This window comes from Peromyscus californicus, unplaced genomic scaffold (assembly GCF_007827085.1).
Source record: "Peromyscus californicus insignis strain IS unplaced genomic scaffold, ASM782708v3 Scaffold_16__1_contigs__length_79575227, whole genome shotgun sequence".
Classification (NCBI taxonomy): Eukaryota; Metazoa; Chordata; class Mammalia; order Rodentia; family Cricetidae; genus Peromyscus; species Peromyscus californicus.
The window spans coordinates 61,344,236-61,361,952 of record NW_026294458.1 but is presented as its reverse complement, the minus strand read 5'-3'; the positions used below and the strand labels follow the sequence as shown (position 1 = coordinate 61,361,952).

Below are 17,717 nucleotides of genomic sequence, written 5' to 3'. Positions count from 1 at the left end.
CATATTTTAGTAAGATTATAAAATAATATATTGAGTCATGTTATTTGTTTCTGCCTCTTCCCCTGTACTTCCCTTATCATGCCCTTCCAGTTCAGTTCTCCAAATTTTCTCATGACCTCCTTCATAGTGCCTGTCTCCTACTATCTCCTCTAGAGTCCCTTCTGGCAACTACGTCCCTGTGGCCACTTTCTACTTGTCTGGTTTCTTTGGATGCTTCAGGTTCCATACACAAACCTAAAGGAACAACTATTTGAACAAGTGATAAGCAGCTTAACTGTCTTATCAGTCAAGAAGCAGGTACAGGGAAGGCACACTCCCCTTTCTGCTCAAGGCTTTGTCACCTGAGTCCCAAACAAGGAAACCTCTCAATGTCAGAAGCCAGACAAACCTTCTTGCAGCATAACATAGTCAACAAGTCCACACTGAGGTTTGCTACCCTAGAGAACAGCCTGGCTCAAAGGGGGCTTTGGCCATCACTTCTTTCAAGTAGCATTCGCTCCAAATACATTTAAGTCATGTTTTCAATGGCAGATTAGTCAGACTACTGAATATTCTCCAGATCTGTTTGTGCGAATCTTTAGAAATCCCAACAGCTTTCGTGGCGCCTCCTAGGCTGTCGGCTGTGTCAAGATGAAGCTGAATATCTCCTTCCCCGCCACCGGCTGTCAGAAGCTCATCGAAGTGGACGATGAGCGCAAGCTTCGCACGCACGTTCTACGAGAAGCGCATGGCCACAGAGGTGGCTGCCGACGCCCTGGGCGAAGAGTGGAAGGGCTACGTGGTCCGAATCAGTGGCGGGAATGACAAACAAGGTTTTCCCATGAAGCAAGGCGTGTTGACCCACGGCAGAGTGCGCCTGCTGTTGAGTAAGGGGCATTCTTGTTATAGACCAAGGAGAACCGGAGAAAGGAAGCGCAAGTCTGTTCGAGGATGCATCTTGGATGCCAATCTCAGTGTTCTCAACTTGGTTATTGTAAAGAAAGGAGAGAAGGATATTCCTGGACTGACAGATACTACTGTGCCTCGTCGGTTGGGACCTAAAAGAGCTAGCAGAATCCAAAGCTTTTTAATCTCTCTAAAGAAAATGATGTCCGCCAATACGTGGTCAGAAAGCCATTAAACAAAGAAGGTAAGAAGCCCAGGACCAAAGCGCCCAAGATTCAGCGTCTTGTTACTCCACGTGTCCTGCAACACAAACGCCGTCGTATTGCTCTAAAGAAACAACGAACCAAGAAAAACAAGGAGGAGGCTGCAGAATATGCTAAACTTTTGGCCAAGAGAATGAAGGAAGCCAAAGAAAAGTGCCAGGAACAGATCGCCAAGAGACGTAGGCTGTCCTCTCTGAGAGCTTCTACTTCTAAGTCTTAGTCCAGTCAAAAATAAGTCTTTAAGGGTAACAAATAAATGATCATACCTTAAAAATAAATAAATAAATAAAATAAAAAAAAATCCCAACAGCAAGCCCACTACATCACTTAAACAAAAATACTCTACTACAAGCCCATCCATCATTGCCATCTAATCACTCTCAGGATCTGATCAGACATTTTGTTGGCAGCTTCTGTCTTCCAAGGGAGGTCTTATCACCATGGCGTATTTTCACTGAGAATCCAGATAGCTTAGGTCAGCCATAATTTTATTTTCCTGACATGTCCCCTTAATATTTTTCCATCAACTAACCTCTATTGTGCTCCTTGCTGGAGTCCCATTTCCTCACTCTGTACCCAGAATTCATCCCAATCTCTCTACTTTACTGAAGAATTCCACTGCACTCCCTCTCATGTTAAGTCTATCTTGTGGCCTCATGGAATTATTTTTGTCTATGTCCTCTCTTAGAATTTTCAGTGTATACTGAAATCAGAATATTTAACTGTTTATTTTTATAATTCAATACTGTTCAAAACAGTGAAGCTCTATGGCAGTGGTTTTCAACCTCCCTAATACTATGGCCCTTTAATGCAGTTCCTCATGCTGTGGTAATTCCCAACCATAAAATTACTATTGTTGCTACTTCATAACTTTGATTTTGCTACTGTTATGAATAGAAATATAAATATTTGCATTTTTCGATGGTCTTAGGTGACTCCTGTGAAGAAGTCATTTGACCCTAAGGCTGCTCTATGACATTAATGACATCAACATCAACATCTCAATATTCTGAAATATTAATAATTGGTTTTATATATATATATATATATATATATATATATATATATATAACTGCTTCTTAGATCCTAACAAGTCACCACTTGTCTCCATCTAAATTAATCAAAACAGAACATTAATCTGTACCACTAATTCTATCTTTGCAATACCAGTTGATAATAGGGTAGCTGAGCCTTCAAAGTCACCAGTAGTATTTTTGCACAATATTTAAGGTAATTTAATAATTTAGGGCAAGTGATGACTGTTACATTTAAATAAAATATGCTAATTTTTCAAAGTGTTTTAATGAAGTATTAATTGATTTATGTCCACATTACACTCACATAATTGTAGTCTCTATAATTGTTTCTTGATTGCTCACATATAACCATCATTGCCAACTGTTAATTACAATATCACAGCTCAAATCACCTGTATGACCATGACCTGTCTCAGGTCTCATACTGGTTTTCATAAAATCCATTAATGGCAACTGATTTTTACCATATCCATTTACAAATGATGAAAACAATCAATGCTCTCTGTTGTTCCATTTAGGCTGATGAGTAATTGAGGAGCTGCCTGGTATGTCTCTAACACAGCTTATCTAGGTGATTCTCCCATTACTGTTAGACAGCTGGAAGGCACACTTATCCTCAGCTGGTATAGTTCATTTGTTAAAGTAGAAAACAGAAACAAAAGCAAAAGCTTCCTTTTGGCTAAGAGATTAGAATCTCTGACCTGGATGAAGACATGACATTTCAGTTGCAGAGGATCAATTGCCCTGCCTTAAGACAGTCTCCCACTCCAGGAAGGTGGGCTCACCTTAAGTCATGGTAAAGAAACAGGTAGAATAATGAGGCATTGACTGAGATACTGTACTTTTCCTTCCCAGAATGCCTACCACTGATAAACAGGATAGCTTACCAGGACATAGACACACAGCTTGATAATCGCCACAGGTTTCTGAGTTTTTCAGAAAAATATAGCTTCTTGTTTCCTTTTTGAGCATGAGCTCCCAAATACCTTGAGCTTCCCCAGCATTCTGGAATTCCTTACTCTTTTTCTAATGCCTCTCTCACTGCCATACTGTTGCTTGTCTGCCATGTGTCTGACCTGGATCCCAGCTTTCAAGGCTTTTTTTTCTTTTCTTTTTATTTCCCTCCTCTTGGCAGCTCTTGAGATTTACAGCTTGCCTGCTCTGGGGTTTACTTTTTAAACCTTAATGAAATTGTCTTTAGGCTCCTTTTTGAGTCTATTCTTTTTTTTTTTTTTTTTTTTTTAAGAAGACTAAGAACATCCAACGTGGACCCTCGATGCCCTCTGTGTCGTCAGGCAACCATGAAGAGATTCCAAATTTCCAGTAAGATATTTGCTGGAAAATGTGCAACGACTAATGATTTGCTTAGGAGATGGCGTGTGGTAGGATTAAAAAGCATGGCATTTTAGAAAGGCAAGTTGTTATGCACTATCATGAAGACTTCAACATTTAAGAAAACAACCTTCCTGAGTAAGTTTTAAGATCTTGAGCCCCCAGAATCATTTCAAAACAAGGCAGGTAGGCTTGGCTAGGAATTTTTAATTTTGCAAAGATTATGATAAATTATGTTTATTTCACAGCCATAATGAAAACTTAGCTCATTTATTCAGGAATTTGATTAGGAAATGAGCTCAATTCCAATAAAAATATTTAAGACAATTACTAATGTAATTATTCATTAGATAAAAGGGAAAAATCTACAGTTCCCATCTCAAAACCAAAACAACAAACATAGGATTCAAGAAAAATAGCAAGTGTATGAAAACTAAAATGATAAATTACATGGAGACGTTCTCTTTCTTTTTTTTTTTTTTTTTTTTTTTTTTTTTTTTTTTTTGGTTTTTCGAGACAGGGTTTCTCTGTGTAGCTTTGCGCCTTTCCTGGAACTCACTTGGTAGCCCAGGCTGGCCTCGAACTCACAGAGATCCGCCTGCCTCCCGAGTGCTGGGATTAAAGGCGCCACCACCGCCCGGCGACGTTCTCTTTCTTATACAACTTCACTGGATTGTTCAGTTCTTAGCAGAATCTCATCAATTTTTGTCTGTTTTATGCAAAGTATTTGTTCAAGTTTAAGTATTTGATAAAAGCTATTTGTTTGTTTTGTGACTAAGCCTCCTGTAGCTCAGGTTGTCCACAACTTATTATGGTCAGGACATCAAGTTCCTTACTCTCTTGTGTCCACCTGCTGAGAACCGGGCTAACAGTCACATGCCAGCTTACCTGGCTGAGATTGTTAGCCTTAGTGGCATTTTATTCTAAAACTTAATAGATATTTTATACCAGGGCATTGATGCAAAGTTATCAATGGTAGTGATTAAAAAAAAAAAAGACTTACGTTAGGTAAACAAATTGTATCTGCTGGAGAAATGACTCAACAGTTAAGATCAGGTACTCCCATTTTAGAGGACCTAAGTTCATCTGTTTCAGGGCCTAAAAGCTACCTGTAACTCAGCACCCTCTTCTAGACTCCCTGAGCACCTGTGCAAGCATGGATGCGTGCACACACACATACATGCTCATGCAGGCGTGCTCACACTTACACACACACATATGCACATGCACGCACACACACACACAACTAAAAACAAAATTAAATCTGAAAAAATAACCCTGCTACAAACAGATTCACCTAATTTATAGTATTTAGTTGCAAGGTATTAAAAATCTTATGACTGTTTTCTTCCAGTTATGTTTGCTCAGAATTCATTTGGATAGTCTCAACAAATCACAGGCAAAATATTATGTTCCCAGTTGATTCTGGTCTTATTTAAATAGCAATGCCAATATCAAATGTCAATAATATCTTGATTATGATGCAAAGGAAATGAAATGATATATTTGATTCTGTATCATGTCATTATAAAACTTTTGTCCACTAACATAAAAAAATTTAGCTGCAAACATCATTGGTAACAGACCATATGGACTGCCTTATTAATTTGAAGAACAGATCTTATTAACTTCAGCCCCATGAGCAATTACTTACACTCCAAGAATAATCATTTTTGTTCATAAACTTCTAATATGGCAAAAAGTAATTCAATTAGTAACATTTTTCTCCAGTGTCATCATTGACGTTAATAAGAATCATAAAACTGTAGTAAATCCTGGTGAATATTTTGTCTGCTATGATCAGTAAGATGCAATGATTCTCTCTGAATGTGACCTTTGGTTCGTTTCACTCGAAAATGTAGTTCTCAATATAGTTAAAGTAAAAGAATAACTATAATGCAATTTTTATTCAGCTATATAGAATTATTAGTTCCTATCAAATAGGAAAGTGAATTCAAATAATTCATTTTATGGCATTTTGTTTTAACATTATGGATTTCTGGAGAAGCTATCATTTAAAACAAAATTTAGTTTAAAATTTTCATACATGCTCTTATTAGCTATTAAAATTTGTAATTAATTTTATTTCAGTTCCATTAATATAGTTCACATTATTTTCAGACTATAGTATAGTAACTTTGACTGATAAATAAAATTATCTGTGCTTCAATCAAACCTTGAAATGAACAAACCGCAGGCAACCTACAAAGATGACAAAGGAAATGTCAGGGACTGATTATATGATGATGTCCAGAAATGTCATGCATCAGAACTTGAAGATAATGACACTGATGTGAATGGGGATCATTAAGTGTCTTTTTACTTCAAAGAAACTCTTAGCTTAATATTCTTTATTATCTTGACCTTAAGCAAAGAAAGAGTTAAACAAGAATTTCTGCAAATATTGAAGAACATTTTAAAATAAATGTTTATCAAATCTATTCTTTTCTGTCAATAGACCACATATAACAGGACAGCTTCAAATTTATCAAGTATATGCCAGAAAAAATTCTATAAAGTAAAACCTTTGAAGTGTATATACTTGAGTTGATAATCAGTGCCCCTCCATTGTTAACTGTAAGAAAATAATCAGTGTGAGGAATGTGAAGGGTGAATTTTGTTTGGGACATTACTTATTGAATCATTTGATCCTGAGATATATTATTAACAATACTTAGAATGAAATGGCACCTCATAGTACAAGTGAAATATAATAATGAATTTTAGTAAGGGAGACAAATATTGCAGAATAAGAGTGATAGCTTCCATTTACCTTCTTGAATTGGAGATTCTATACCTGCATATTTAACCAAACACAGACTGCACACTATACAAGTAATCAGGTCAGTATTGAAAATACACAACTATTTTCTTGTTATTATTCATTGAACAACACAGTGTAACAAATGCTCACAGCATACTTACATTTAGGGTATTAAAAGTATTTATAAATAATTTACAAATTTGTGTATTGGAATATGTGTACGTATTACATGTAAATGCTATATTATTTTATGTAAAGACTTTGACACTCATGGAATTTGGAAACTTGGTGCACAGCAGAACCAATCTTCCCCAGATATGAAGGGACATGTGTTTTAATACTAATGTAATAATCAATTATGCACGCACTGTGGCTTGAAACAACACACAAGGACTATGTAACATATCTCTCGGGAGAGAATCTGGTTGTCAGCCAGCTATGTTCTCTGTCTTCCTGTATCAGTGTGCTAAAAATCTGTTAGGCTGTGATTATGGCCACAACAGATAGTGAACTGAAGAAGAAGCTGTCTTCAAGGTCCCTGTTGTTAGCACTTCACATACATCTGTCACAGTTTCATTGAGGTTCCAAATTTCCTCGTACATGGTAGACAAGGGCAGTCCCCAGCCTCTGTGAGCCATCATCCCACCATGTGGGCCTTCTGTTTAATCCTTTGTGTGATAGAGAAGCTTTCTTCTTATAACCAACAACAAAGAAGAAACCCGTAGCTTTTAAGAGTTTTCATCATAACAAGAGCCAACCAAGGAAAGTGACCCTGCTAATGAGCCCAGAGTTTATGCAAGATGTTATTACATCTTCAGACCCATTCCCATTTGTCTCAGCCTCTTATTAGAAGCCTGTTATGTCTAGACATTGTGCTATGGAAGTGTGAGAATCACTGGGTTTTCTTTACATCTGGCTGTCAAATACACATGAGAAGATCAAGCCTATTCTATACCCAACTTATTCTTGCTAAAAAAAAAAAAAAAAAGAAGCAAAGGAACAAACAACAAAACAGGGAAGAAATGTCTGGGAGGTCACAGTAGATAGAACATGCCTTCAAGGTTAGATAGAGTAAAGTGAGTTCTACCTTTTAAAGTTTGTCCAAATGATTACATGAATATTGACAACAGACAAGAGCATAACTGATGTTCCTTAGAGTTTTTCTTCCTATGGGAGAGCTTCTTTGCTCAGAATCCTATCACTTAATTTAAGAAATATAGTATGAGGGAAGTGAGAATAATATGCAGGCTGCTTCGATGTATATTCACTATTTTGTTGAAAATTTTATACTTAATTATATGACTTTCCCTCTAAGACTTTAAACTCAGCCCAACAATAGTGACCTTTAACCCTTTTCCTTAGAAGAGACATTTTCTTTTCTCTGCAAGAAGCAACACCATACAAATAAAATGATTAAAATTTTCAGAAGCCCCTCACTGCAATTTTGAGAGCAAATAAAAGTGTTTTATTAAGCCCCATGGGGGGAACACAGTGTTCTTATAAATTAAGTTTGAGACATTATTAAATTTTTTTGAAGCCAACGTAGTTTTGTCCTCCTTTTTTTCTTGCTAAAATAAAAAATGTCTCAGCACATTGGAAAATGGGAAAGAACTTTCAACTCTTTCAGGTTAAGTTATTCTCATGCTGCATCATCCAGGGGCAATATCACTTGAGCCAGGAGTCACTCTCGCTTGATACCCATCTGCATTAGTGATGAGATGGGCAGCAGCTGGTAACCAATTCCTCCTTTCCAAAAGTCTGTATTGCAGCCAAGCTTTTCTAACACCCAATTCCTACCCCCAGAGATTAAAGCTAGGAAACAAAGTCACGTAATTGTATGATCAATTTTGCCTTAGAAATTCTCAATGAATTTAAATTCATTTGCACCTTTAGATCAATAAGGACCTAGGAAGTTGCTGGGCATTGTGGCTCATGATTTTAATCCCATCTCCTGGGGTTCTGGGGAAAGAAGGTCACTGTTAGTTCAAGACCATCCTGTTCTACATAGTGAATTCTGACCAGCCAGGGCTACATAAGGGAGACTCTCTCAAAAACAAACACAACAAAACAAATGAACCATAGGAAGTAAATATACTTTCTATGCATCAATTCTATGCTAGACAATATTTTGGATTATAATAGGGAACTAGAAATGTTTTATCTTTAATATCTACTGATAAAGAGACTCATGAAGTATATTATATGCTCATATTAATAAATATTCAGCAACCATTACTATGTCATCTTTAGAAATCATAATACTATTTTCCAATCTTAATTAAAATTAATTAGAAGTTAATATGATGAATCAGTGATAGGACTCCTATCATGGGGATGCCACTTAACAGTTAAAATTAATATGTAGAATATCATATACATGGGTGAGTATAGTTGGGTATGTTAGAGTACAGCATATATATGCTCAGACATCACACTTACTCTGATACTGCTTTTTCCAGGATGAAATCAGGAGTGCTGCATATTGCTGATATTGGTATTGGAGGCTTTTCATTACTGTGCACAGGAGCATAGATGTACTACACAAAGAACAACTCACAGTCTGGCCAGAGCTTCCTACAGAATGTGGGAAGCCTCCATGGACATGGAATGTAATTGTTAGTAAATACAAGTTCTGTGGCACTAGAATGAGATCTGCCCTCCTAATACACTCACTGCTTTGATAAGTTAAAATATACTGGAAATTGTTCACTTTGGGAACAGTGTTAAATAGTTCTGGCCACAAAATTCAGTTTGGTAGGTGAAAGGTCACTTGGAAACTTTACTCTTGGCATCTGATTGAGAAGCCTAAGTCAGGTGCCAACTAATCAAAAGTAGTCAAAAGAGCTGCTTTGTTATTTTTTTTATTTATTTATTTATTTATTTATTTATTTATTTATTTATTTATTTATTTATTTAATTTGCTTTAGCAAATTATGATCACCACCATGGGGTTGGTGATCATATTTGCTTCACAGCAAAATTCCAAGGAGGTTTATATGCAATTTTGTTTACTCACTACGCAAATGCATATACGCTCAATTACCTTTGGATATTCATTCTTCATTCTGATAATTCAGACCCAGCCAAGAAACCAGCTACAAATAAGGCAAAAAGATGTTCCATAATTTTTACCACCTAAAAATGTCTTGTAACCTCCCATATACCAAGAATAATTTAATTTCCTCTCATTTTAAAAATCTCTTCCTCCTGTTCGTGTCACGATACGGAAGGCATTTGGGTGCCAACTTTCTCCAGAACACCTGGTCCATCCTTTTCTGCCAGATGGACCTGCTGATGCAGAGCAAAATGAAGCGTGGTAATAAATATGTCTGTGGGGGATGTTGCTGGTAACATTACTGGGTGAATCTGTCCTGCCTGAGAACTGTAGCAGTACATAGCTTCCATTTGTCTGTCTACAACCAGAAAATTGCTCAGAGGTTTCAGAGGCAGAATGATATAATGAAAGGGCATCCATCTATAAATCAGTAGATGGACAATCTGTGCTACTCACTTTATTTGGGGGCCTCCCTGTCCTGTCTCTAATAGGAATGTGTTAAAAATTGACACAATTGGATGAGATATTTCTTGTACTTTATTCTGGCTTGTAGTTCAAAATCACAGTTTGAAGATTGCAGTCTTTGTCATTAGAAAACAAGACTTTTAATGGGATAATTTTTTAGAAATAAAAAAATGTAACCTTTCTATATCATATGCACTTAAAAAAGATAGAAAATATTCATATTTTAATAAATGGATTTTAACAATCTCTGGTATAACAGTATTGCCAATGGTGGTTATTCATTTTTTTAAACTTGAATGTTACCCATGTTACATATTTTTTATTGATTCTTTGGGAATTTCATATCATGCTCCCAAAACCTGCTCGTCCCCAGTCACTCCATATCTGCCCTCACCCTGTAACATTTCCTCCCAACCAAATTAAAAGAATATTAATTAAAAACAAAACAAACAAACAAAAAACCCTTTTGCTCCTCCATCTTTCCTGCCTCCTCAACAACTCTGCATTCATCTTACTGGATTTGGGAGATACAATGTGTCATGCAGTATATCCTATTGTCCATTAAGCTTTACTTGCAAATATTCAGTTCAATGAGTTGTTGGTCTGGTTCAAAGCCTCTGGCTTCTGGTATAGCACCAATACTTGATCCTCATCAGAACTCCTCTCAAGGTATCCTGCTGTTGCCCCAAGTAATAGAGAGTCTGATGTTATGGTTCCATGGGACCAGTCCCTTCACACACTCTGCAGTTCAAAAGTCATAGATGGGGTAGATGTTGGGGTGGGCCAATTCAAAGCCTTGGATGTGGGTGTAGGTGAAATCTAATTTTGTCAGTCTGGGCTACTGGGACTGCCCCCTTCAGACTAAGCATGGAGCTCGCTTTTCTGTACCAATCCCATCAGGTCCAGCTCTCCTGTGCCCATGGTGAAGGATAGGGGTGTTTTCCCTGTAGGTGGGGCCAGCTCTTCTGCTGCAGTGACCATCTAGGAAAAGGGTCAGCTCTCTCAGGGCAAGTGAAGTGTGTTACTGGCTCAGCACAGCCCATAGATCTCAACATGCATAATTCCTATGTCACCCTGTGGTAACATGGTCCATGGAGATCTACACAGACCCAAGCTGCATCAGGACCACGGTCCTAGACATGGCCCTAGGCAGTAGATCTGGCTCGATGCCACCACGGCCCTGGTGGAAGCAAAGGCCACTCAGGTCAGCATGGTCCTAGGATACCAACATGATCACAGGTGGCAGTCCTGACCTCACACATCTCTGTGGTATTTGGTAGAAATACTGGCTACAGACATCAAGGCAGACCCAGGCTGTGGTAGGACCATTGACCCAGACATGGGCCTCAGCATCAGCCCAGACTCAGATGTCACCATGACCCCAGGAGGCAATGCAAACTACTCATATTGACATGGCCCCAGTGTCAGCATGGCCCTCAGATACCAACCTTGCCCCAGGTAGCTCCCATCCTGGACATTCAGAAGGTTTTCTATGGTAACAAGAGCCAGGGACATCAACACAGACCCTGGCTGCAGTAGGCCCATGGACCCAGACATATCCCTGGGCTGCATCTCAAGCTGAGACATCACTAGGACCTCAGTAGCAGCACACAAGGACACTTTAAAATGAGATCATTTTTAAAGGTAAAAATGTACTTTTGTATATCACATGCATTTCAAAATGAGAGGAAATATTCACATTTTAGTAAATATATTTTTGCGATCTTTGATAGAAGACTATTGCCAATGGTGTTTTTTTATTTACAGTTGAATGTTACCATGTGTGCCAAGCACTGTGGCAGAAGTGGATACCCTATTAGCCCTACTGAGAGGGTCTAGTAAATTATAAAAAAATACACCTTCACACCTAATGGGCAAAAGAAGAATCTTAGATGGTCAGGCTTGCTAATGGAAGATTTCTGAGGAGTGTAAACTGAGTAAGTTCTTACTTGACTATAAGGAGATAGGAAGCATAGGAGTTAATTGAAAAGGATAAAGTTGAGAGACACTAGATTTAGATGAAAGTGAAATTATGCAACATTTTCTTCAACAACTCAAAAACTGCTAGTAGATAAGAAAATGTCAATCATTGGACAAAAATCCTGTGACCAGAATCAAGGAAACTCCAAGAGGAGATCTGACATTTAATCAGTGTTTATTCAAGAGCTTCTCATTCTACCTGCAATATTGGAAGTATTAGATGTTATCGCTTTTGTCTTATAACAAGAGGTGGTTATACCAACTGAAACCTGAGGATGTGGGTTGGTCATAACAGAAAATTAGTATTTCAGGCCAAACTGATACACTGGAATCAGATTCACAAGGATACCATGAACTGAAGTTCAGATCTCTCCACTAACAGATGACTGCTGGAGCCAAAATGGCAGAAACACATCAAGAAGATACATAGAGCATGCTTTTGGAATCAGAGTGGGCTAGCATAAGAATGACTAATACACACTGCTGCTGTGGGATGTTCTGTATGGCAAATGTGTTGCTCTGATTGGTTAGTAAATAAAACACTGATTGGCCAGTAGTCAGGCAGGAGGAAGTATAGGTGGGACAAGGAGAAGAAGAATTCGGGCAAGTGGAAGGCTGAGTCATAGACACTGCCAGCCGCCACGATGACAAACAGCATGTGAAGATGTCGGTAAGCCACGAGCCACGTGGCAAGGTATAGATTTATGGAAACGGATTAATTTAAGATATAAGAACAGTTAGCAAGAAGCCTGCCACGGCCATACAGTTTGTAAGCAATATAAGTCTCTGTGTTTACTTGGTTGGGTCTGAGCGGCTGAGGGACTGGCAGGTGAGAGAGATTTGTCCTGACTGTGGGCCAGGCAGGACAACTCTAGCTACACACTGCAGTTTTCTGGCTTGGGAAGAGTATACTATGACTTTTCTCTCTAGAAACTCATAACTAGAGTCTGGGTTCTCCTAAGAGTGCTGATAAGAGAGAGGAGAATAGTGTAGTTCTTCTCTACACTACAGCTATTCTGTTCTATAGGATAATAGTGGTTCTCAACCTTCCTAATGCTTTACCACTCCACTACAGTTAGTTCTTCATGTTGTGATGACCTCCAACCTTAAAATAATTTTTTGTTAATACTGTTACTTTGTAACTCTGCTACTATTATGAATCTATGATATATGTGCTATAAAGATATGATATGTTGGATATCTTACATCCAACTCCTGAAGGAGTTGTGACCCACACAGGTTGAGAACCACTGGTCTTAGAGAAAACAGTGAATGGGACCCGATGCCTTGGGAAGACACATTTCCTCCACTCAATGGCTGCTGGACTTTCTGTCCTACATACCAACAACACAAAACAACTGAGTTATCTGACAGTCACAGCATAAAGAAATAAGATTCCCTGAAATTAAGAGATCTGCTCAAAAGGTTGTGTAGAGTGCTTCCTTACCATACAAGTTATCTTCACACCAAAGTAATAATGGGTTATGGCTAACATAGTGATAATGGGTTATGGCTAACATAGTGATAATGGGTTATGGCTAACATAGTGATAATGGGTTATGGCTAACATAGTGATAATGGATTATGGCTAATGTAGTGATAATGGATTATGGCTAATGTAGTGATAATGGGTTATGGCTAATGTAGTGATAATGGATTATGGCTAATGTAGTGACAGCCTGTAGACTCTGAAAACAGTTCTGCCAAGATCCCGAATCTACAGAAGAACGTAGTCAAAATTCAAGAGAAATTCTCTTTATTGGTGTTAGGAATGCTTAAAAAATAAAAATTATTGGAAGCAGATAAAACACCACATTTCATGAAGATTTATTTATTATTTTTAAATGTTTCAGATTTCTAACTTTATACTGTCAATTTCATTGTCAGAAATAAAACAATAATGTTGTCACAAGAGGGCCAGCCACACTGCTTAAAATAAGGTGGTTGAAATGTTAAATTAAAAAATAACTGTTAATTCTTTAAGTTTTCTTAGAACTCTTGTCAAATCAGTTGCCCAGACTGTAATGGTATATTTCTTAAATTTTAATTATGTTTCATTGAGTTTTCTATGTAAATTTGTATTTATGTTATATGGGATGTCTTATTTAGGTGATGCTGTAGTCTTATTTGAAATGAAGCACTATGTGTTAGTTGGTGTGTTTAATTTTGATCTTTTACAAACTAGTTTTAACTTTTCAAACTCTGGAATTTCCATACAAATTTAAGATCAGCTTGTCAATTCCATAAAAATGAAGAAATTATCAACGATTACTTGAATACATGGATACATTTCAGCCATATGTGATTTAAAAAATTATAGTCCTTTTTTGTCATAATGTAGATTATGGAGTATTCTGGAAAAAATTTCAGGAACATATGAAAAAATATAATTGTTTTTGAGGTATAATATCAATTTGTTTGATGGTATGTTTTTCTATGATTTCCTTATTAATCTATTTTACATACCATTAAATAGATCTTAAAGTAGTTTATTATTTTTAACATTACTTTTTCTTACCTAATTGGATTTGCTTCATACATTTTTGACATTGTGGTATTTTTTGAATAGTGCTGTTGGGTAAATGATATGTATAAGTTTGAACACTTATAGATCTTTGGTTTCCTAGTAATCCAATTGATTACTCATGATAAAATGGTTTGCTTTGTTTCTAGTAAGTATTTCTGAGGCTATTACTCCTATGTCAACTCTTCTGCTTTCTTTACTTATTTCTTTTGATATTATATTTTAATTGCAACATCTCTCCTATTCTTTTCCTCCCCTGAACCCCTTAACCATAGCCTTATGGTTCTCCTTCAGACTCATGACCTCTTATAACCAATTGTTATTGCATACCTATATGTACACACACACACACACACACACACACACACACACACACACACACACACACATATATATATATATATATATATATATATATATATATATATATATATATAAAACCTGTTAAGTCTATATAGTGTTACTTGTATGTGTATTTTCAGAGCTGAGCATTCAGCACTGGGCAACCAATTGTGTGTGCTCTTGCCTGAGTAGGCCCATCTCTCCATCTCTTGTTTTCCTCTGTTGCCTGTAGATCTTTTTGTAGAGTAGGCCTTGTGGACTTTTCCCCATGCAGTTGGCATATTCACTGATGTCCTTCTCATTCAGCTCTCATGGAGGGTCATATTGGTAAGAATTTATAGGTGTAACTTTTCTTTTTACTAAGAGACCCAATCTCACAGCAAAGTTCCTGGTCCTCTGACCCTTACAGTCTTTCCATCTCCTCTTCCCCGTTGTTCCCTGCACCTTTCCTGTGGGAGTATTTTGTGGATATATCCATTGGGACTGAGCTCATTAACTATGAGTACGAATTTGTTGTAGACTTCTATAGTGGTCCCAGTCTGTTGCAAGGAGAATATTCCTTGGTGGGGGAGATTACACTTATCCGTAGCTAAAAGGAAAAATGTTTAGATTGTTGCTAGTGATTAGGTGGGTTTAGTAAATTAGTGGCTGTAGATTTTCCTCTAATAACCATGATGTCACTGGTACTGACTAGTTAGCTAGGTTTCCAATACCAGGACTGATGTTTCTTTTGTTTAGTGGGTCTTTAGTCCAATTAGAGAGCAATTGGTTACAGCCAAGGTATGTGTGCCACTACTGTACAATTAGGCTTATAGTGTAATAGTGGTCATTGATGTGATTCATGGACATCATAGTTGGATAAGTCAAAGTTGTTGCTGGCCTCACTTGTTTGGAAGTTTGTATGTGTCATGAAAGATGGTCCTTAGGGAGAGGACATTCATGTCAGTTCCAGCTCAGAAGCATCTGGGCCTATTTATAATGTCCATGGTATCTTTGGCAATAAGGACTTACCTTTCACTTCTGGGAGGCTATTTTACATTTGACTTTGTTTTTCACCTTTAAATCAAGAATCAAATCTTGAATATATTATTCTATGAACAGTACACTATTTGATATCATTTAAAAATCAAAATATGCAGGGGGGTGGTAGCACACACCTTTAATCCCAGCACTCGGGAGGCAGAGGCAGGCAGATCTCTGTGAGTTTGAGGCCAGCCTGGTCTCCAAAACGAGTTCCAGGAAAGGTGAAAAGCTACACAGAGAAACCCTGTCTCGAAAAAACAAAACAAAAAAAAACAAAGTATATTGTATGAAAAAATATTTTTAAATAAAAGTTAAAAATGCATTTTTCAATGTCTATATTTTATTGGAGTGATTAATACATTCACATTAATAAGTTTAGTGAAAAGAATCATTTTAATTTCTACTGTCCTGTGATTTGCTCTTAATGTCATCTTTTTTTGTGGTTTTCATTTTTCTGCACCCTGTATCTTCTCAGTTTTTAATGGAGTGTCATTTTATTTTTTAAAGTTTCATTTTGTTAGATTATACGGAAGTGTCTCTGAATCCCTTAAATGGAGCACTATGTTTTGATTTATTATCAATCAACTGTAACAATTATAAAGTTAGCTTCAGTGTAGATGTACATACAAACATGATTTCAGATTAGTTTTATAGGGCTCCTCAGTTAAATCTCATTACTTTGATTTTTTTACTTTGTTTGGTTAGGCTTGTATTTTCCTAATATTCATCAAAGATTTGGGTAATTGCAGTATTAAGCAATTGTAACTATCTATCTATTATCTTTTTTCTTTCTTTCTTTCTTTCTTTCTTTCTTTCTTTCTTCTCTGTCTGTCTTTGTTTCTTCTGTCCTTCCTTCCGTTCTTTCTTGCTTCCTTTCTGTCTTCTTCTGTTTTGTTTCCTTTCATTATGCTTGTGTGTTTTTATGTATGTGTGTGTGTGTGTGTGTGTGTGTTTTTTGGTTGTTTTCACAGAAGACAATCTCTTCTATTGAGCAAGAGGAAAGATTGGGGCATCTTAGGAACAGGACCTTTGTAGAGTTTCAAGATTACTCTATCATCTCAGCTGACTGCTCCTCTGCTGTTCCTGTTTGTTTGTTTCTGCTTTTGTTGTCGTTGTTTTATATTTCATACATACTGTGGCTGAAGTGATAATGAATTTATAGACATAAAAACTAAATAGGCATTTTGGTTAAGGATGGGAGCTTGTGTTCACTTCCCACTCTCACTGTGACTTTGTCTCACTTGAACCTGTAAATACTGTCACAGTTTCTGTGAGTTCATGTCTGCATCAGTGCAGTACTGTTGCATCTGGACGTTACTGTTTCCTTGGTACCTTGCATCCCTTCTGGTTCTCTCATTCTTTTTTTTTTTTTTTTTTGGTTTTTGGTTTTTCAAAACAAGGTTTCTCTGTGCAGTCTTGGTGCCTGTCCAGAATATTACTCTGTAGACCAGGCTAGTCTCGAACTCACAGAGATCCACCTGGCTCTGCCTCCCAAGTGAGTGCTGGGGTTAAAGGAGTGCGCCACCACCGCCCAGTGGTTCTCTCCTTCTTTGCACATCTGCTTCCACATAGCTCCCTGAGGCCCGAGGAGAGTAGTTTGCTGTGGACATTCCATTTAGGACTAAGTGTTCCAAGGTTTCAGTCTACATTGCTCAGCTGTGTGTCTCATTGTTAGTTAACCTCTAATGCAAGAGGAAACTTCGCTGATGATGTAGACCTCATGATTAATAGTCGATGGTCAATACAAAATTATGTCAATGGCATTGTTGTACATGTTTTATCTTATATTGTTTTGAGGGTCTGTGTTTGTGGGTCTGTGTGTTACTGTTTTTTTTTTTAATCTTGTACATTATGGGTTCTGATTTTGTGTTTTTTGTTTGTCTTGTTCCATGCTCTCTCTCTCTCTCTCTCTCTCTCTCTCTCTCTCTCTCTCTCTCTCTCTCTCTCTCTCTCTCTCCCTGCGTGTGTGTGTGTGTGTGTGTGTGTGTGTGTGTGTATTGTGCTTTGTTGTTTATTGTGGTTTGTATTTTTATACTTCATTTTATTG

General features: G+C 37.3%; 1 pseudogene; it reads left to right on the top strand.

The window, feature by feature from the left end:
* The first annotated feature begins 630 nt into the window (after positions 1-630).
* Positions 631-1,383, top strand: LOC128111575 (40S ribosomal protein S6-like; annotated as a pseudogene).
* The last annotated feature ends 16,334 nt before the right edge of the window (positions 1,384-17,717 follow it).